The sequence below is a fragment of the Pseudophryne corroboree genome, chromosome 4 (genome assembly GCF_028390025.1).
Source record: "Pseudophryne corroboree isolate aPseCor3 chromosome 4, aPseCor3.hap2, whole genome shotgun sequence".
Lineage (NCBI taxonomy): Eukaryota > Metazoa > Chordata > Amphibia > Anura > Myobatrachidae > Pseudophryne > Pseudophryne corroboree.
The window spans coordinates 43,665,407-43,688,113 of record NC_086447.1 but is presented as its reverse complement, the minus strand read 5'-3'; positions in this window follow the sequence as shown (position 1 = coordinate 43,688,113).

Below are 22,707 nucleotides of genomic sequence, written 5' to 3'. Positions count from 1 at the left end.
CTGAACTGTCCTCCTACTATATACTGCGCACAACTACAATACAGCACAGATATGGATAGTATACTTGATGACACAGAGGTAGAGCAATGGACTACTGTACTGTACTGCTATATATATACTGGTGGTCAGCAAAATTCTGCACTGTCCTCCTACTATATACTGCGCACAACTACAATGCAGCACAGATATGGATAGTATACTTGACAACACAGAGGTAGAGCAATGGACTACTGTACCGTACTGCTATATATATATTATATATACTGGTGGTCAGCAAAATTCTGCACTGTCCTCCTACTATATACTGCGCACAACTACAATGCAGCACAGATATGGATAGTATACTTGACGACACAGAGGTAGAGCAGTGGACTACTGTACCGTACTGCTATATATATACTGGTGGTCAGCAAAATTCTGCACTGTCCTCCTACTATATACTGCGCACAACTACAATGCAGCACAGATATTGATAGTATACTTGACGACACAGAGGTAGAGCAATGGACTACTGTACCGTACTGCTATATATATACTGGTGGTCAGCAAAATTCTGCACTGTCCTCCTATTATATACTGCGCACAACTACAATGCAGCACAGGTATGGATAGCATACTTGACGACACAGAGGTAGAGCAATGGACTACTGTACCGTACTGCTATATATATTATATATACTGGTGGTCAGCAAAATTATGAACTGTCCTCCTACTATATACTGCGCACAACCACAATGCAGCATAGATATGGATAGTATACTTGACAACGCAGAGGTAGAGCAATGGACTACTGTACCGTACTGCTATATATATTATATATACTGGTGGTCAGCAAAATTCTGAACTGTCCTCCTACTATATACTGCGCACAACTACAATACAGCACAGATATGGATAGTATACTTGACGACACAGAGGTAGAGCAATGGACTACTGTACTGTACTGCTATATATATACTGGTGGTCAGCAAAATTCTGCACTGTCCTCCTACTATATACTGTGCACAACTACAATGCAGCACAAATATAGATAGTATACTTAACGACACAGAGGTAGAGCAATGGACTACTGTACCGTACTGCTATATATATATATATATTATATATACTGGTGGTCAGCAAAATTCTGCACTGTCCTCCTACTATATACTGCGCACATCTACAATGCAGCACAGATATGGATAGTATACTTGAAGACACAGAGGTAGAGCAATGGACTACTATATCGTTCTGCTATATATATATATATTACATATACTGTTGGTAAGCAAAATTCTGCACTGTCCTCCTACTATATACTGCGCACAACTACAATGCAGCACAGAAATGGATAGTATACTTGACGACACAGAGGTAGAGCAATGTACTACTGTACCGTACTGCTATATATATATTACATATACTGGTTGTCAGCAAAATTCTGCACTGTCCTCCGACTATATACTGCGCACAACTACAATGCAGCACAGATATGAATATTATACTTGACGACACAGAGGTAGAGCAATGGACTACTGTACCGTACTGATATATATATATTATATATACTGGTGGTCAGCAAAATCCTGCAATGTCCGCCTACTATATACTGCGCACAACTATAATGCAGCACAGATATGGAAAGTATACTTGACGACACAGAGGTAGAGCAATGGACTACTGTACCGTACTGCTATATATATACTGGTGGTCAGCAAAATTCTGCACTGTCCTCCTACTATATACTGCGCACAACTACAATGCAGCACAAATATGGATAGTATACTTGACGACACAGAGGTAGAGCAATGGACTACTGTACCATACTGCTATATATATATATATTATATATACTGGTGGTCAGCAATATTCTGCACTGTCCTCCTACTATATACTGCGCACAACTACAATGCAGCACAGATATGGATAGTATACTTGACGACACAGAGGTAGAGCAATGGACTACTGTACCGTACTGCTATATATATACTGGTGGTCAGCAAAATTCTGCACTGTCATCCTACTATATACTGCGCACAACTACAATGCAGCACAGGTATGGATAGTATACTTGACGACACAGAGGTAGAGCAATGGACTACTGTACCGTACTGCTATATATATATTATATATACTGATGGTCAGCAAAATTCTGCACTGTCCTCCTACTATATACTGGACTACTGGACTCAGTACTATATACTGGACTACTGGACTACTAGATTCAGTATAGTATAGGACGCCAGGCCTATTAGGACGCTGCAGTGGCTAGTGTAACTACAGCAGAGAGCTGACCACTGTTTGTTTCTTGCTAAAAGATATATTTGGTAACTACAGCAGAGAGCTGACCACTGTTTGTTTCTTGCTAAAAGATATATTTGGTAACTACAGCAGAGAGCTGACCACTGTTTGTTTCTTGCTAAAAGATATATTTGGTAACTACAGCAGAGAGCTGACCACTGTTTGTTTCTTGCTAAAAGATATATTTGGTAACTACAGCAGAGAGCTGACCACTGTTTGTTTCTTGCTAAAAGATATATTTGGTAAATAGTTTGAGTGGATTAATATCTGTAGTTAGCAAAAACTTTGTGATTGACTGGGGTTTAGTGACCTCACATTTGGTAGTTGATTAACACCTTTTGGTGGAGGGTTGCTGTGTGGGGGAGGGGGTTGTAATCATAAAGAACATGTGTTTGTAGACTTACTTATTCAGTATAGTATAGGACGCCAGGCCTATTAGGACGCTGCAGTGGCTAGTTATTAAGTGGCAACTAATATCAATAGCAGTGTTATACCTGTGTTAAACCGAAGGAAAACAGAAGGCAAACAAACTTACAAATTAACAGAAGGACTGCATTACAACCTAAAAACTCTGGAACTTTATGTGGCCTCTCCTCGCCTCAAACATGAGAACACCAAGACCAGGCTTACCACCTCTCTGGCTGAGTACATCAAGTCTGCCCCTGGGCCTAACCATCAAGATGAACAGGGAACTGTGGGGGCAGAGCACCAGGACCAGGATCAGCAGGGACATCCCCATTGCTTCTGAGTATGCCCCCCACATTCTCCTACCCACCCATACTATGATCTTACCAAAATAATGTTATCCCAATTTTACTTCTGCCACTAGTTACCTGCTATTGTGTGTTTGTTTGTTTTTGTTTTTTTCCTTCAATAGCTCGCTTCCACCCCACCATGTGTTTTTTCTGTAATGTTAACCTCCACTGATTGCACACCTTTCCATTGTGCCCTACATGCAGGGTACATCATACTACTACATAAGCATCAGTTTTCCCATATATGAACTTGGCCCTTGTATGGCTCACCTCCCACAGTGTAACCTTCAAAGTTCGCCCAACATGGCTGCCCCATATGGTACATTGAGGATGGGATGAAAAATACATGGACCTTGTGGTTTTGTTGGAACCATACTCTAAACTGTAGGACTCTGAAATCACCCCCATTTTGTGTCATCTCTTCTAGGGGTAGACTATTCCACCACGGTAATCCTACGCTGAGCGCCCAAGATGGCTGCCGCACTTGGTACCTGTGAGGGTGGTATACACAACTCTTGGAAGTTATTACCCAAAATGCCTACACCAATCCTGCATTATGCTTTCTGTGTGCTTCAGGAATTCATTTATGTCTGTGTGGCTTATCTATTGCTGTATTACTTAAATCCTCTGTATCATGTGTATTGTTTTTGATGTCTGTAAAGCGCCTTGAGTCCTGTTGGAGAAAGAGCGCTATATAAATAAAATTATTATTATTGTTATTATTATTATTACTGCACACAACTACAATGCAGCACAGATATGGATAGTATACTTGACGACACAGAGGTAGAGCAATGGACTAATGTACCGTACTGCTATATATATATATTGGTGGTCAGCAAAATTCTGCACTGTCCTCCTACTATATACTGCGCACAACTACAATGCAGCACAGATATGGATAGTATACTTGACGACACAGAGGTAGAGCAATGGACTACTGTACCGTACTGCTATATATATTTATTATATATACTGGTGGTCAGCAAAATTCTGCACTATCCTCCTACTATATACTGCGCACAACTACAATGCAGCACAGGTATGGATAGTATACTTGATGACACAGAGGTAGAGCAATGGACTACTGTACCGTACTACTAAATATATATATTACATACTGGTGGTCAGCAAAATTCTGCACTGTCCTCCTACTATATACTGCGCACAACCACAATGCAGCATAGATATGGATAGTATATTTGACAACACAGAGGTAGAGCAATGGACTACTGTACCGTACTGCTATATATATTATATATACTGGTGGTCAGCAAAATTCTGAACTGTCCTCCTACTATATACTGGGCACAACTACAATACAGCACAGATATGGATAGTATACTTGACGACACAGAGGTAGAGTAATGGACTACTGTACTGTACTGTACTGCTATATATATACTGGTGGTCAGCAAAATTCTGCACTGTCCTCCTACTATATACTGTGCACAACTACAATGCAGCACAGATATGGATAGTATACTTAACGACACAGAGGTAGAGCAATGGACTACTGTACCGTACTGCTATATAAATATATTATATATACTGGTGGTCAGCAAAATTCTGCACTGTCCTCCTACTATATACTGCGCACAACTACAATGCAGCACAGATATGGATAGTATACTTGAAGACACAGAGGTTGAGCAATGGACTACTATACCGTACTGCTATATATATATATATATATTATATATACTGGTGGTAAGCAAAATTCTGCACTGTCCTCCTACTATATACTGCGCACAACTACAATGCAGCACAGATATGGATAGTATACTTGACGACACAGAGGTAGAGCAATGTACTACTGTACCGTACTGCTATATATATATTACATATACTGGTGGTCAGCAAAATTCTGAACTGTCCTCCGACTATATACTGCGCACAACTACAATGCAGCACAGATATGAATATTATACTTGAAGACACAGAGGTAGAGCAATGGACTACTGTACCGTACTGATATATATATATTATATATACTGGTGGTCAGCAAAATCCTGCAATGTCCGCCTACTATATACTGCGCACAACTACAATGCAGCACAGATATGGATAGTATACTTGACGACACAGAGGTAGAGCAATGGACTACTGTATCGTACTGCTATATATATACTGGTGGTCAGCAAAATTCTGCACTGTCCTCTTACTATATACTGCGCACAACTACAATGCAGCACAAATATGGATAGTATACTTGACGACACAGAGGTAGAGCAATGGACAACTGTACCGTACTGCTATATATATATATATATATATATTATATACTGGTGGTCAGCAATATTCTTCACTGTCCTCCTACTATATATTGCGCACAACTACAATGCAGCACAGATATGGATAGTATACTTGACGACACAGAGGTAGAGCAATGGACTACTGTACCGTACTGCTATATATATTATATATACTGGTGGTCAGCAAAATTCTGAACTGTCCTCCTACTATATACTGCACACAACTACAATACAGCAAAGATATGGATAGTATACTTGACGACACAGAGGTAGAGCAATGGACTACTGTACTGTACTGCTATATATATACTGGTGGTCAGCAAAATTCTGCACTGTCCTCCTACTATATACTGTGCACAACTACAATGCAGCACAGATATGGATAGTATACTTAACGACACAGAGGTAGAGCAATGGACTACTGTACCGTACTGCTATATAAATATATTATATATACTGGTGGTCAGCAAAATTCTGCACTGTCCTCCTACTATATACTGCGTACAACTACAATGCAGCACAGATATGGATAGTATACTTGAAGACACAGAGGTAGAGCAATGGACTACTATACCGTACTGCTATATATATATATATATTATATATACTGGTGGTAAGCAAAATTCTGCACTGTCCTCCTACTATATACTGCGCACAACTACAATGCAGCACAGATATGGATAGTATACTTGACGACACAGAGGTAGAGCAATGTACTACTGTACCATACTGCTATATATATATTACATATACTGGTGTTCAGCAAAATTCTGCACTGTCCTCCGACTATATACTGCGCACAACTACAATGCAGCACAGATATGAATATTATACTTGAAGACACAGAGGTAGAGCAATGGACTACTGTACCGTACTGATATATATATATTATATATACTGGTGGTCAGCAAAATCCTGCAATGTCCGCCTACTATATACTGCGCACAACTACAATGCAGCACAGATATGGATAGTATACTTGACGACACAGAGGTAGAGCAATGGACTACTGTATCGTACTGCTATATATATACTGGTGGTCAGCAAAATTCTGCACTGTCCTCTTACTATATACTGCGCACAACTACAATGCAGCACAAATATGGATAGTATACTTGACGACACAGAGGTAGAGCAATGGACAACTGTACCGTACTGCTATATATATATATATATATATATATATTATATATACTGGTGGTCAGCAATATTCTGCACTGTCCTCCTACTATATATTGCGCACAACTACAATGCAGCACAGATATGGATAGTATACTTGACGACACAGAGGTAGAGCAATGGACTACTGTACCGTACTGCTATATATATACTGGTGGTCAGCAAAATTCTGCACTGTCCTCCTACTATATACTGCGCACAACTACAATGCAGCACAGGTATGGATAGTATACTTGACGACACAGAGGTAGAGCAATGGACTACTGTACCATACTGCTATATATATATTATATATACTGGTGGTCAGCAAAATTCTGCACTGTCCTCCTACTATATACTGCACCCAACTACAATGCAGCACAGATATGGATAGTATTCTTGACAACACAGAGGTAGAGCAATGGACTACTGTACCGTACTGCTATATATATTATATATACTGGTGGTCAGCAAAATTCTGCACTGTCCTCCTACTATATACTGCGCACAACTACAATACAGTACAGATATGGATAGTATACTTGACGACACAGAGGTAGAGCAGTGGACTACTATACTGTACTGCTATATATATACTGGTGGTCAGCAAAATTCTGCACTGTCCTCCTACTATATACTGCGCACAACTACAACGCAGCACAGATATGTATAGTATACTTGATGACACAGAGGTAGAGCAATGGACTACTGTACCATACTGCTATATATATATACTGGTGGTCAGCAAAATTCTGCACTGTCCTCCTACTATATACTGCGCACAACTACAATGCAGCACAGATATGGATAGTATACTTGACGACACAGAGGTAGAGCAATGGACTACTGTACCGTACTGCTATATATTTACTGGTGGTCAGCAAAATTCTGCACTGTCCTCCTACTATATACTGCGCACAACTACAATGCAGCACAGATATGGATAGTATACTTGATGACACAGAGGTAGAGTAATGGAATACTGTACCGTACTGCTATATATATATATATATATACTGCTGGTCAGCAAAATTCTGCACTGTCCTCCTACTTTATACTGCGCACAACTACAATGCAGCACAGATATGGAGCGTTTTCAGGCAGAGAACGTAGATATTTGCAGCGCACTGAGCACAGATTATTTGCAGCACACTGAGCACATATATTTGCAGCACATTGAACACAGAAACTGAGAGAACGCAGCCACGTCCTCTCACTATCATCTCCAATGCACGAGTGAAAATGGCGGCGACGCGTGGCTTCTTATATAGAATACGAATCTCGCAAGAATACGACAGTGGGATGATGACGTTCGGGCGCGTTCGGGTTAGCCGAGCAAGGCGGGAAGATCCGAGGTTGCCTCGGACCCTTGTAAAATGGGTGAAGTTCAGGGGGGGTTTGGATCTCGAGGAACCGAACCCGCTCATCTCTAGTATATAGGGTGTATAATCACAAGGTGTATCTCACACATCGCTCAGTACAGTATACAGGGTGTATAATCCCCAGGTGTATCTCACACATCACACAGTACAGTATATAGGGTGTATAATCCCAAGGTGTATCTCACACATCGCTCAGTACAGTATACAGTGTGTATAATCACCAGGTGTATCACAAACGTTGCACTATACAGTTTACAGGGTGTATAATCCCCAGGTGTATCTCACACATCGCTCAGTACAGTATACAGTGTGTATAATCACCAGGTGTATCACAAACATTGCACTGTACAGTATACAGGGTGTATAATCCCTAGGTGTATCTCACACATCGCTCAGTACAGATTACAGGATGTATAAAATCACCAGTTGTATAACACACGTCGCACAGTACAGTATACATACTGCTCACAATAATGCAGCACAGAGATAGTATACTTGACACAGAGCTACACAGACAAGATACAGCAATGGCCTACTGTACTGTACTATATGTATACTGCTGGTCACCAAAAAGCTGCACTGTCCTACTATATACTGCTCACAATAATGCAGCACACAGATAGTATACTTGACACAGAGCTGCAAGATACAGCAAATGCCTACTGTACTGTACTACTATATTTATATACTGGTGGTCCCCAGTCCCCACAATGCAGCACACTGAGCACAGATATTTGCAGCACACTGAGCACAGATATGGAGCGTTTTCAGGCAGAAAATGTAGATATTTTCAGCACACTGAGCACAGATATTTGCAGCACACTGAGCACAGATATTTGCAGCACACTGAGCACAGATACGGAGCTTTTCAGGGAGAGAACGCAGCCACGTCCTCTCCGTTCAATCTCCAATGCACGAGTGAAAATGGCAGCGATGTGCGGCTCTTTATATAGAATACGAATCTTGCAAGAATCCGACAGCGGGATGATGACATTCGTCCGCGTTTAGGTTAACCGAGCAAGGCGGGAAGATCCGAGGCTGCCTCGGACCCGTGTAAAATAGGTGAAGTTCAGGGGGTTTCGGATCTCGACGAACCGAACCCGCTCATCTTTACCAATATCCCTCATGGATGCTAGAGAATTATTATTCAGGGTGTGTATTCAAAAGGACACTTGTACACTACAGCACAAGAAGGGCAGCACACATGGTAATAGCATCCCATGTTAGAGCATTAACAAAAGTTGGCAAAAAGCCACTATGGAGAGGTTAACAGCATATCATTACAACAAGTCACCCAAATGTTCTCAATCTTGGAGCCTTTGGTTGGACTTCAGCAATTCATCTTCTGGTCCTGTATCCCAGGAGCTTTCAGACCTTTTGCTCTAATGTCTCCCAATTGATAGACCTATCTTGTTACACACCTGGACAGGCCTCTACCCACTTTACCTTTTAGACCCCCCCCCCCTTTTTTTTTCAACTACGTGGATTCCTATGTATTTCATACCTGGATGACCCCCTTCCTGCTTTCTCCCGTCTCTTCCTTTGCTCTCCTACCGTCCCATTCTTATCTAAACAAGTATGATATGTTTGTTTTAATTCCAATAGTTCACATGTTTAATATAAAATAATCTCTTGTGCTGACTTCTATATATATATATATATATATATATATATATAAATGTGAAAGCCCTCACTCACTCAATCACTCACTCACTCACTCACTCACTCAATCACACTCACTCACTGACTTACTTACTCACTGACTTACTGACTGACTCACTCACTTACTGACTCATCACTAATTCTTTTACTTACCGATATGTTAGGAAGATGAAATGTAACATAGGTATTCTTCAGGTGGGAAATAGGAAAACTATGTAATTAGAATTTTAATAAACCTCCCATAAGGTTATGAATATGGGGTTGACATAATGACATCATTACCGATACATGGCTTGCGTTGTGTGAATGATAACGCCCAAACGGACAATCGGATCAAAATTTGGATTGCACCTCCAATGTGTAGAATTTAATAAACTACAAAAATGGTCCTGTTACTTTTTACCATATCTGCTACGGGTGCTCCTCGGGTAATGCCAAGAACCATGAATTAATATTTACTTACACTAAGTCGTCTCAGATTTACATCTCTGTAGATTTACCAAATTTTTGACACTAATTTATGTTTAAAAGCGTGAAAATCAGAAACTACCGTGCGAAGAACAGGTAGGACAGCTAGTTGGTTTATATAAATGTAACTTTGCATAAACACCTTAAAATGTGGGTAAATTCTAAACTGTACAGTATGTGGAGTATGTGCACTATTCTCCTTTTAGTGTGTGCACAGCTCAGGTAAAGTGAGTAAAGAGGTTGTTCATTAGACAGACAGAGCTCTGGTCATACAGGGCACTATTTATCCATATCTAGTGTGTTTAAGCAAAGCATTTACATTATGGGGGTAATTCCAAGTTGATCGCAGCAGGAAATTTTTTAGCAGTTGGGCAAAACCATGTGCACTGCAGGGGAGGCAGATATAACATGTGCAGAGAGAGTTAGATTTGGGTGGGTTATTTTGTTTCTGTGCAGGGTAAATACTGGCTGCTTTATTTTTATACTGCAAATTAGATTGCAGATTGAATACACCCCACCCAAATTTAACTCTCTCTGCACATGTTAAATCTGCCTCCCCTGCAGTGCACATGGTTTTGCCCAATTGCTAACTAAATTCCTGCTGCGATCAACTTGGAATTACCCCCTATATACGCTCTAATCAGCGCGGAAGATTATCTTGTATTATATATTCATATTATTCCAAGCATAATTGCTTCTCTGTATTGGTACAGTAATTCTTTCTTGTTAAAATTTGAAAATAAAAATACATCTTCAAAAAAAGTATTTGTCCCTTTTTTAAGGGGTGATGTCCCGGCTATAAAATAATCAGGATTATTTTAACTGTCAGAAAAGTTATTTTAGTCAAATTGGCTTTCAGCAAAGCACCATGTTTAACCACTTAACTGATATTTTTTTCCCAAGAAAACCGCTCATAAAATTTTTTTATTGTTACTTAATAAAATTTAGAACAGTTTTTGTTTATAAAATATGCAAAAACATTTTTTTTTAAATCTATATAGAGTATCTAGGGGTTGTTTTGCCCCCACCCATCCCCCCTGCATCCATAGGCCTCCATTATAAAATAAATCCCCACCTCCTATTGGCAATAGACCCTCTCCCTGCTTATGCAGAGCGCAGTTCCCCCTTCTGCAGCTGATCTCTGTACATGCAGAGGTTAGCTAAAATGTGCAGGGACAGGAACGAATGTTCACCTCCCTGCACTGTGCGTCTCCGGAACATGCAGTCCAGAATGCCGTCCACGTGGCATACTGGGTCTCCATACCGGCAGTGATGTCGACGGTCAGAGACCTCTGCATCACTGCCGGGTCCCGCGCACTGAAGGGGCTGTGGACTGCTGGGGGCTGAGGACCGCCAGGAGCTGCAGACGGTGGAGGACAGCTGGTCGCATTTTGGGGGTCATTCCGAGATGATCGTAGCTGTACTAAATTTAGTGCAGCTACGATCATTCACACTGACATGCGGGGGGACGCCCAGCACATCCCGCCCCGCATGTCAGTACCGGTCCCCCCACAGAAGTGCAAAGGCATCGCACAGCGGTGATGCCTTTTGCACTTCAAAAGCAGCTCCCGACCAGTGCAGCTTTAGTGTGCTAGCCGTGAGCTACTCGTCACTCTCCGGCCCGCAGCAGCTGCGTGTGTCCTCACGCAGCCACTGCGTGCTGCTCCCCGCACGATCCGGCCATGCCTGCATTGGCCGGACTGCGCCCACGAAGCGGCGGGCAAATGCCGCCGTTCCGACCCCTCCCACCCAGAGACCGCCTCTGCCTGTCAATCAGGCAGAGGCGATCGCAGCCCAGCTATGGCCTTCGGCCATCTGGCATACGCCGCCACACTACGGCGCCGGCGCATGTGCAGTGGGTACCCGTTCGCTCGGCTGCGATAAAAAGCAGCGAGCGAACTGGTCAGAATGACCCCCTTAATGCAAACATACCAGTTAAGTGGTTAAGCAAATGAGGGGTCCATTGATTTTATATTTGTTTTCTCATAGACGCCCTGTAATCAGGAAGGGACAAACTATCCTTTTCTATTACCCAGAATCTGGCTAAAATACCTTGAAATAACCATACTGTATGTGCAGAATATAAGTTCAGCATATATTGCTTATGGGACACATAACTGACCAGGGGAATACATGTACTATACTGTGCAGCCTATATACATATACATATACTGTACATCCTATAATACATGTGAAAAATCCCTGTATGAATTTGTAACATGTAAAAGTAGCAAATTCAGATTCAATGATACATGGCACCTGTAGGAATGAGGATCCGCTCCATAAATTAATATTGTGAAATTAGATGCATACTGGGCCTAATTCAGGTCCTGGCGCAACTCAAAAGCATGTCGCAAAGTACCTTTTGCATGCGCCGCACCTGTACTGCACATATGCAGTCTTGCATTGTTCGATGCTCTACGGCTGCAGACACCAGTAGATTGACAGTGTGCAGTCATTTGGGGGTGGGGAGGGGTTGGTGATGGCAGCTGTTTTCCAAAAACGAGGAGCGTCACCTCTGTTTTGGAGGAGTGCTGAGGCTAGGAGCTCTGTCTTCTGATGGAGATTTCCTGGCATGTTTGTTGGAGCTGCGTTGACCGGCTTGCATGACTACATGGGTCGCGCAGCCCACCAATGATGTCACAGATGATCCAATGCTGCATCCTCTGACGAAGCACTGGATGTCAAATCACAGAGGCCTCTACTTATATAGACGCCTCTTATATAGATGATTCCTGCTGCATTACTACTAGTGTATTGATGCTGCCTCCAAGAACGCAGCAGCATTGCTCGCTCCACCCACTTCTGAGTCAGACCACTGTATGTACTGAAAAGTATACCAAGTTTATTGTAATTAATGCCACATCTTTAATAGGTTCTCATAGGGAGTAACTGTATGTTTATCGAAGCCATGCACTGAGGTCTCCTTAGCCAAGTGGTCAATAAATCCTTTGTAAAATAGATACAGTACAGGCTGAGTCTCCCATATCCCAAAATCTGATATCCAAAATATTCCAAACGTTGTTTGAGTGCGACTGAGATAGTGACGCCTTGGCTTTCTGATGGCTCAATGGACACTACTCAAACATTGTTTCATGCACAAAATTATTACAAATATATAAAATGATCATCAGACTTAAGGTGTATATGAAACAAATGCCTTCTGTGTTTAGAAATGAGGCCCATCCCCAAGTTATCTCATTGTTCCCCCCACTCTTCCTTACTTTAATGGGGCCCTCAACGCTTTTTTATTTGCCCTCTGCTCTTCTCCACCTATTTCTGGTCTCCCAGAGAACTGTCCACTACTACTGTACCCAGTGTTGGACTGGGGCATGAAGGGCCCACCAGGGAAATGCAGTGGTAGGGACCCATTCTTAGAGGCTTGTCTAACCATTAGTGTATGGTCTGGGCCCCTTGATAAATAATATATTTGGTAAATACTGCTAGTGCATGCATGATAATGGAACAGATTAATAACAATAATGCACTGTAGAAAATACACCATAGTCCTGTGCAGTATAATGTAACATATGCATAATGTATAATTGAGAGGGTGGGCCCCAGGCAGTGGGGCCCACTGGTGGTTTCCTCTGTACCCCTATGGGCCAGTCCAAGCCTGACTGTACCTCTATGCAAATTACACCAAAACCTAACTCTGCTTTCCAGTGTTAGGAGCTGCCAAAGCGGCTCACAGGACCAGCCAGTTGCTAGACAACCAGGAATCTCTGTTACTATGTAGCCTTCCTTTGTTTGTGCAGCTACTCATCTGCAGTGTAAGTAATTGCAAGTAGTCTGTCTCTGGCCCTCATTCCGAGTTGTTCGCTCGGTATTTTTCATCGCATCGCAGTGAAAATCCGCCTAGTACGCATGCGCAATGTTCGCACTGCGACTGCGCCAAGTAACTTTACTATGAAGAAAGTATTTTTACTCACGGCTTTTTCTTCGCTCCGGCGATCGTAATGTGATTGACAGGAAATGGGTGTTACTGGGCGGAAACACGGCGTTTCAGGGGCGTGTGGCTGAAAACGCTACCGTTTCCGGGAAAAACGCAGGAGTGGCCGGAGAAACGGTGGGAGTGCCTGGGCGAACGCTGGGTGTGTTTGTGACGTCAACCAGGACCGACAAGCACTGAAATGATCGCACAGGCAGAGTAAGTCTGGAGCTACTCTGAAACTGCTAAGTAGTTAGTAATCGCATTATTGCGAATACATCGGTCGCAATTTTAAGAAGCAAAGATTCACTCCCAGTAGGCGGCGGCTTAGCGTGTGTAACTCTGCTAAATTCGCCTTGCGACCGATCAACTCGGAATGAGGGCCTCTGTTCTAGTGTTCTAATTGGCTCCCTGAACAGCTAAAACACAGTCCGGGCTTCAGTGAACTGCTGCTAATTGTCCTCTGGAAACTCTGCCATTCTGCTTGCTGTACTTCTAGTGGAACCTGCAACAGACACCTCCTAGCTGGAGTGGATTGGAAGCTGAAAGTGGCCCTGCAAAAATTTGTAGAAGTGTCCTCCCATGGGCAATACCAGAGGTATACCGTGTAACCATGGTTACAGCACCACCCCTCACATGTCAACAAACAAAACAGGCCCCAAAGTTCACAATGGCCAACCGGGACTCTTTCCCGTTATCCCTATGGCCATTATGCTCCTTTCTCCCAGCTTACATCAGGTAAATTAAACTCTCCAATAATGATAAACTCTCCCTTTAAAAATATTCTAGTGGTGTCCTGCAATGGGTACCTGTCCAGTTCCTCTCCCTGCAATGGTGGTCTATAGATTACACCAGTGCAAATTATGTCCTTGTCCCTTGTGTCTATGGTCACCCAAAGGGATTCAGTTTTTTCTTCAATATTTTGTGTTCAAGTAGTATTTATGCTAAATTACACATACATTCCTAATCCTCCTCGATTTTTCCCATTCTTTCCTTCCTAAATAAAGTATATCCCGGTATAGCTATATTCCAGTCATGATTTCCATTGCACTGTGACTCTGTAATTGCCACAATATCTAGATCTCACTAATTAGTTCAGTAATGTTATCCCCTAAACTTCCAGCATTAGCACACATACTGTACATAAGCTCTAAAAGTTTTGCTTGTGTATCTCTTATTCCTAGCCATGGTCAGACAGTATATAAGAAAATGTTAATGTTTAAGTGGAAATGACCTGATCTCTTTGATTAACTTTTCTTTAAAAAAAATTCATACTTTGTGATTTAGAAGTTTCCAGGGGACAGAGAAACGAGCCCTATAAAGAGAGAGTCACTATCCTGTCAACTTGGCTCAGAACAAGGAAAGAGATACAGTTGGGGAGAGATGTACAGTATTAAGCCTTAGAGAGTGATAAAGTGGAGAGAGATAAAGTACCAGCCAATCAGCTCCTAACTGCCATGTTACAGGCTGTGTTTGAAAAATGACAGTTAGGAGCTGATTGGTTGGTAGTTTATCGTTCACTGCATTATCATACTCCAAGGCTTAGTACATCTGCCCCTTGGAGAATTACACTGTTATTTGTTACAGTATCTCAGTGCCCAAACTCAGTAACTTTGAAACTAAGGGGACAATCCAATTGAGTTGCTGTTGAGTTGCTACAGTAACAACTGCTTAACTAAGAAATTCATTGGAGAAGCCTAACCGTACACTGACGTGAAATAGCAGTTACTTCTAATGTGAGAAGCTCACATTGGCTTATGTTAGGATGGGCAGTCAAACATTATTCTGCGTACTGCACATTACAGGAGAAAACTAAGACATTGGCCCTCATTCCGAGTTGTTCGCTCGGTAATTTTCTTCGCATCGCAGCGATTTTCCGCTAATTGCGCATGCGCAATGTTCGCACTGCGACTGCGCCAAGTAAATTTGCTAAGAAGCTTGGTATTTTACTCACGGCATTACAAGGTTTTTTATTCGTTCTGGTGATCGGAGTGTGATTGACAGGAAGTGGGTGTTTCTGGGCGGAAACTGGCCGTTTTATGGGAGTGTGTGAAAAAACACTGCCGTTTCTGGGAAAAACGCGGGAGTGGCTGAAGAAACGGGGGAGTGTCTGGGCGAACGCTGCGTGTGTTTGTGACGTCAAACCAGGAACGACAAGCACTGAACTGATCGCACTGGAAGAGTAAGTCTCGAGCTACTCAGAAACTGCACAGAAAAATCTTTTCGCAATATTGCGAATACTTCGTTCGCAATTCTGCTAAGCTAAGATACACTCCCAGAGGGTGGTGGCTTTGCGTGTGTACTGCTGCGAAAAGCGGCTAGCGAGCGAACAACTCGGAATGAGGGCCATTGGCCCTCATTCCGAGTTGTCCGCTCGCTAGCTACTTTTAGCAGAAATGCAAACACAAAGCCGCCGCCCTCTGGGAGTGTATCTTAGCATAGCAGAATTGCTAATGAAAGATTAGCAATTGCCAACGAAAGATTAGCAATTCTGCTAATATTAGCAGAATTGCTAACGAAAGCAATTTCCTTGCAGTTTCTGAGTAGCTCCAGACCTACTCCTAGATTGCGATCAGCTCAGTCCGTTTAGTCCCTGGTTTGACGTCACAAACACGCCCAGCGTCCGACCAGCCACTCCTCCGTTTCTTCAGCCACTCCTGCGTTTTTACCTGGCACGCCTGTGTTTTTTAGCACACTCCCTTAAAATGGCCAGTTTCCGCCCAGAAACACCCACTTCCTGTCAATCAGCAGAGCGATTGAAAAGCTTAGTTCGCCTGTGAGTAAAATAGCATAGTTTTGTGTAAATTTGCTTGGCGCGTGCGCCCTGAGATGCATACGCATGCGCAGAACTGCCGGATTTTAGCCTATTAGCAATTCTGCTAAAATTAGCAGCGAGCGAACAACTCAGAATGAGGGCTATTGTGTACACCACCAAGTTCATTATCTAGGCCAAATGTAAACACATTTCTGTTAAACCAAGGTTACTTATAGTGTAATATAACATTAATATATTGGTAAAGGTAAATTGTTGTATGGTGAAAATTACTGTATTTATTGAGTTGTGAAGATAACGCAAAAGTTAATTTAGCGCTAAAACTATGGGCCTAACTCAGACCTGATCACAGCAGCAAATTTGTTAGCAAATGGGCAAAACCATGGGCCTAATTCAGACCTGATCGCTCGCTAGTTTTTTTTTGCAGCACTGCGATCAGATAGTCGCCGCCTATAGGGGAGTGTATTTTCGTTTTGCAATTGTGCAAACGCTTGTACAGCCGAGCAGTACAAAAAAGTTTTGTGTAGTTTCTGAGTTGCCCAGAACTTTCTCAGCCATTGCAATCACTTCAGCCTGTTCATGTCCGGAATTGACGTCAGACACCCACCCTGCAAACGCTTGGACACGCCTGCATTTTTCCAAACACTCCCAGAAAACGGTCAGTTGACACCCACAAACGCCTTCTTCCTGTTAATCATCTTGCGTTCGGTTGTGCGAAATGATTCATCGCTAGAAACATTGCACAGCAACGATGCTGTTTGTACCCGTACGACGCACGTGCGCATTGCGGTGCATACGCATGCGCAGTATTAACCTGATCGCTGTGCTGCAAAAAATGGCAGCGAGCGATCAACTCAGAATGAGGGCCATAGAGAGGGAGAGAGAGAAAGTGAGTCTGTTTGGTAGACTGTAGAAGTAGAGATGAGCGCCTGAAATTTTTCGGGTTTTGTGTTTTGGTTTTGGGTTCGGTTCCGCGGCCGTGTTTTGGGTTCGACCGCGTTTTGGCAAAACCTCACCGAATTTTTTTTGTCGGATTCGGGTGTGTTTTGGATTCGGGTGTTTTTTTCAAAAAACACTAAAAAACAGCTTAAATCATAGAATTTGGGGGTCATTTTGATCCCAAAGTATTATTAACCTCAAAAACCATAATTTACACTCATTTTCAGTCTATTCTGAATACCTCACACCTCACAATATTATTTTTAGTCCTAAAATTTGCACCGAGGTCGCTGTGTGAGTAAGATAAGCGACCCTAGTGGCCGACACAAACACCGGGCCCATCTAGGAGTGGCACTGCAGTGTCACGCAGGATGTCCCTTCCAAAAAACCCTCCCCAAACAGCACATGACGCAAAGAAAAAAAGAGGCGCAATGAGGTAGCTGTGTGAGTAAGATTAGCGACCCTAGTGGCCGACACAAACACCGGGCCCATCTAGGAGTGGCACTGCAGTGTCACGCAGGATGTCACTTCCAAAAAACCCTCCCCAAACAGCACATGACGCAAAGAAAAAAAGAGGCGCAATGAGGTAGCTGTGTGAGTAAGATTAGCGACCCTAGTGGCCGACACAAACACCGGGCCCATCTAGGAGTGGCACTGCAGTGTCACGCAGGATGGCCCTTCCAAAAAACCCTCCCCAAACAGCACATGACGCAAAGAAAAAAAGAGGCGCAATGAGGTAGCTGTGTGAGTAAGATTAGCGACCCTAGTGGCCGACACAAACACCGGGCCCATCTAGGAGTGGCACTGCAGTGTCACGCAGGATGTCCCTTCCAAAAAACCCTCCCCAAACAGCACATGACGCAAAGAAAAAAAGAGGCGCAATGAGGTAGCTGTGTGAGTAAGATTAGCGACCCTAGTGGCCGACACAAACACCGGGCCCATCTAGGAGTGGCACTGCAGTGTCACGCAGGATGTCCCTTCCAAAAAACCCTCCCCAAACAGCACATGACGCAAAGAAAAAAAGAGGCGCAATGAGGTAGCTGTGTGAGTAAGATTAGCGACCCTAGTGGCCGACACAAACACCGGGCCCATCTAGGAGTGGCACTGCAGTGTCACGCAGGATGTCCCTTCCAAAAAACCCTCCCCAAACAGCACATGACGCAAAGAAAAAAAGAGGCGCAATGAGGTAGCTGACTGTGTGAGTAAGATTAGCGACCCTAGTGGCCGACACAAACACCGGGCCCATCTAGGAGTGGCACTGCAGTGTCACGCAGGATGTCCCTTCCAAAAAAAACCTCCCCAATCAGCACATGATGCAAAGAAAAAGAAAAGAAAAAAGAGGTGCAAGATGGAATTGTCCTTGGGCCCTCCCACCCACCCTTATGTTGTATAAACAAAACAGGACATGCACACTTTAACCAACCCATCATTTCAGTGACAGGGTCTGCCACACGACTGTGACTGATATGACGGGTTGGTTTGGACCCCCCCCAAAAAAGAAGCAATTAATCTCTCCTTGCACAAACTGGCTCTACAGAGGCAAGATGTCCACCTCATCTTCACCCTCCGATATATCACCGTGTACATCCCCCTCCTCACAGATTATCAATTCGTCCCCACTGGAATCCACCATCTCAGCTCCCTGTGTACTTTGTGGAGGCAATTGCTGCTGGTCAATGTCTCCGCGGAGGAATTGATTATAATTCATTTTAATGAACATCATCTTCTCCACATTTTCTGGATGTAACCTCGTACGCCGATTGCTGACAAGGTGAGCGGCGGCACTAAACACTCTTTCGGAGTACACACTTGTGGGAGGGCAACTTAGGTAGAATAAAGCCAGTTTGTGCAAGGGCCTCCAAATTGCCTCTTTTTCCTGCCAGTATAAGTACGGACTGTGTGACGTGCCTACTTGGATGCGGTCACTCATATAATCCTCCACCATTCTATCAATGTTGAGAGAATCATATGCAGTGACAGTAGACGACATGTCCGTAATCGTTGTCAGGTCCTTCAGTCCGGACCAGATGTCAGCATCAGCAGTCGCTCCAGACTGCCCTGCATCACCGCCAGCGGGTGGGCTCGGAATTCTGAGCCTTTTCCTCGCACCCCCAGTTGCGGGAGAATGTGAAGGAGGAGATGTTGACAGGTCGCGTTCCGCTTGACTTGACAATTTTGTCACCAGCAGGTCTTTCAACCCCAGCAGACCTGTGTCTGCCGGAAAGAGAGATCCAAGGTAGGCTTTAAATCTAGGATCGAGCACGGTGGCCAAAATGTAGTGCTCTGATTTCAACAGATTGACCACCCGTGAATCCTTGTTAAGCGAATTAAGGGCTGCATCCACAAGTCCCACATGCCTAGCGGAATCGCTCCCTTTTAGCTCCTTCTTCAATGCCTCCAGCTTCTTCTGCAAAAGCCTGATGAGGGGAATGACCTGACTCAGGCTGGCAGTGTCTGAACTGACTTCACGTGTGGCAAGTTCAAAGGGCATCAGAACCTTGCACAACGTTGAAATCATTCTCCACTGCACTTGAGACAGGTGCATTCCATCTCCTATATCGTGCTCAATTGTATAGGCTTGAATGGCCTTTTGCTGCTCCTCCAACCTCTGAAGCATATAGAGGGTTGAATTCCACCTCGTTACCACTTCTTGCTTCAGATGATGGCAGGGCAGGTTCAGTAGTTTTTGGTGGTGCTCCAGTCTTCTGTACGTGGTGCCTGTACGCCGAAAGTGTCCCGCAATTTTTCTGGCCACCGACAGCATCTCTTGCACGCCCCTGTCGTTTTTTAAAAAATTCTGCACCACCAAATTCAAGGTATGTGCAAAACATGGGACGTGCTGGAATTTGCCCATATTTAATGCACACACAATATTGCTGGCATTGTCCGATGCCACAAATCCACAGGAGAGTCCAATTGGGGTAAGCCATTCCGCGATGATCTTCCTCAGTTGCCGTAAGAGGTTTTCAGCTGTGTGCGTATTCTGGAAAGCGGTGATACAAAGCGTAGCCTGCCTAGGAAAGAGTTGGCGTTTGCGAGATGCTGCTACTGGTGCCGCCGCTGCTGTTCTTGCGGCGGGAGTCCATACATGTACCCAGTGGGCTGTCACAGTCATATAGTCCTGACCCTGCCCTGCTCCACTTGTCCACATGTCCGTGGTTAAGTGGACATTGGGTACAACTGCATTTTTTAGGACACTGGTGAGTCTTTTTCTGACGTCCGTGTACATTCTCGGTATCGCCTGCCTAGAGAAGTGGAACCTAGATGGTATTTGGTAACGGGGGCACACTGCCTCAATAAATTGTCTAGTTCCCTGTGAACTAACGGCGGATACCGGACGCACGTCTAACACCAACATAGTTGTCAAGGACTCAGTTATCCGCTTTGCAGTAGGATGACTGCTGTGATATTTCATCTTCCTCGCAAAGGACTGTTGAACAGTCAATTGCTTACTGGAAGTAGTACAAGTGGGCTTACGACTTCCCCTCTGGGATGACCATCGACTCCCAGCGGCAACAACAGCAGCGCCAGCAGCAGTAGGCGTTACACGCAAGGATGCATCGGAGGAATCCCAGGCAGGAGAGGACTCGTCAGAATTGCCAGTGACATGGCCTGCAGGACTATTGGCATTCCTGGGGAAGGAGGAAATTGACACTGAGGGAGTTGGTGGGGTGGTTTGCGTGAGCTTGGTTACAAGAGGAAGGGATTTACTGGTCAGTGGACTGCTTCCGCTGTCACCAAAAGTTTTTGAACTTGTCACTGACTTATTATGAATGCGCTGCAGGTGACGTATAAGGGAGGATGTTCCGAGGTGGTTAACGTCCTTACCCCTACTTATTACAGCTTGACAAAGGGAACACACGGCTTGACACCTGTTGTCCGCATTTCTGGTGAAATACCTCCACACCGAAGAGCTGATTTTTTTGGTATTTTCACCTGGCATGTCAACGGCCATATTCCTCCCACGGACAACAGGTGTCTCCCCGGGTGCCTGACTTAAACAAACCACCTCACCATCAGAATCCTCCTGGTCAATTTCCTCCCCAGCGCCAGCAACACCCATATCCTCCTCATCCTGGTGTACTTCAACACTGACATCTTCAATCTGACTATCAGGAACTGGACTGCGGGTGCTCCTTCCAGCACTTGCAGGGGGCGTGCAAATGGTGGAAGGCGCATGCTCTTCACGTCCAGTGTTGGGAAGGTCAGGCATCGCAACCGACACAATTGGACTCTCCTTGTGGATTTGGGATTTCAAAGAACGCACAGTTCTTTGCGGTGCTTTTGCCAGCTTGAGTCTTTTCAGTTTTCTAGCGAGAGGCTGAGTGCTTCCATCCTCATGTGAAGCTGAACCACTAGCCATGAACATAGGCCAGGGCCTCAGCCGTTCCTTGCCACTCCGTGTGGTAAATGGCATATTGGCAAGTTTACGCTTCTCCTCCGACAATTTTATTTTAGGTTTTGGAGTCCTTTTTTTACTGATATTTGGTGTTTTGGTTTTGACATGCTCTGTACTATGCCATTGGGCATCGGCCTTGGCAGACGACGTTGCTGGCATTTCATCGTCTCGGCCATGACTAGTGGCAGCAGCTTCAGCACGAGGTGGAAGTGGATCTTGATCTTTCCCTAATTTTGGAACCTCAACATTTTTGTTCTCCATATTTTAATAGGCACAACTAAAAGGCACCTCAGGTAAACAATGCAGATGGATGGATTGGATACTAGTATACAATTATGGACGGGCTGCCGAGTGCCGACACAGAGGTAGCCACAGCCGTGAACTACCGCACTGTACTGTGTCTGCTGCTAATATATAGACTGGTTGATAAAGAGATAGTATACTCGTAACTAGTATGTATGTATAAAGAAAGAAAAAAAAACCACGGTTAGGTGGTATATACAATTATGGACGGGCTGCCGAGTGCCGACACAGAGGTAGCCACAGCCGTGAACTACCGCACTGTACTGTGTCTGCTGCTAATATAGACTGGTTGATAAAGAGATAGTATACTCGTAACTAGTATGTATGTATAAAGAAAGAAAAAAAAACCACGGTTAGGTGGTATATACAATTATGGACGGGCTGCCGAGTGCCGACACAGAG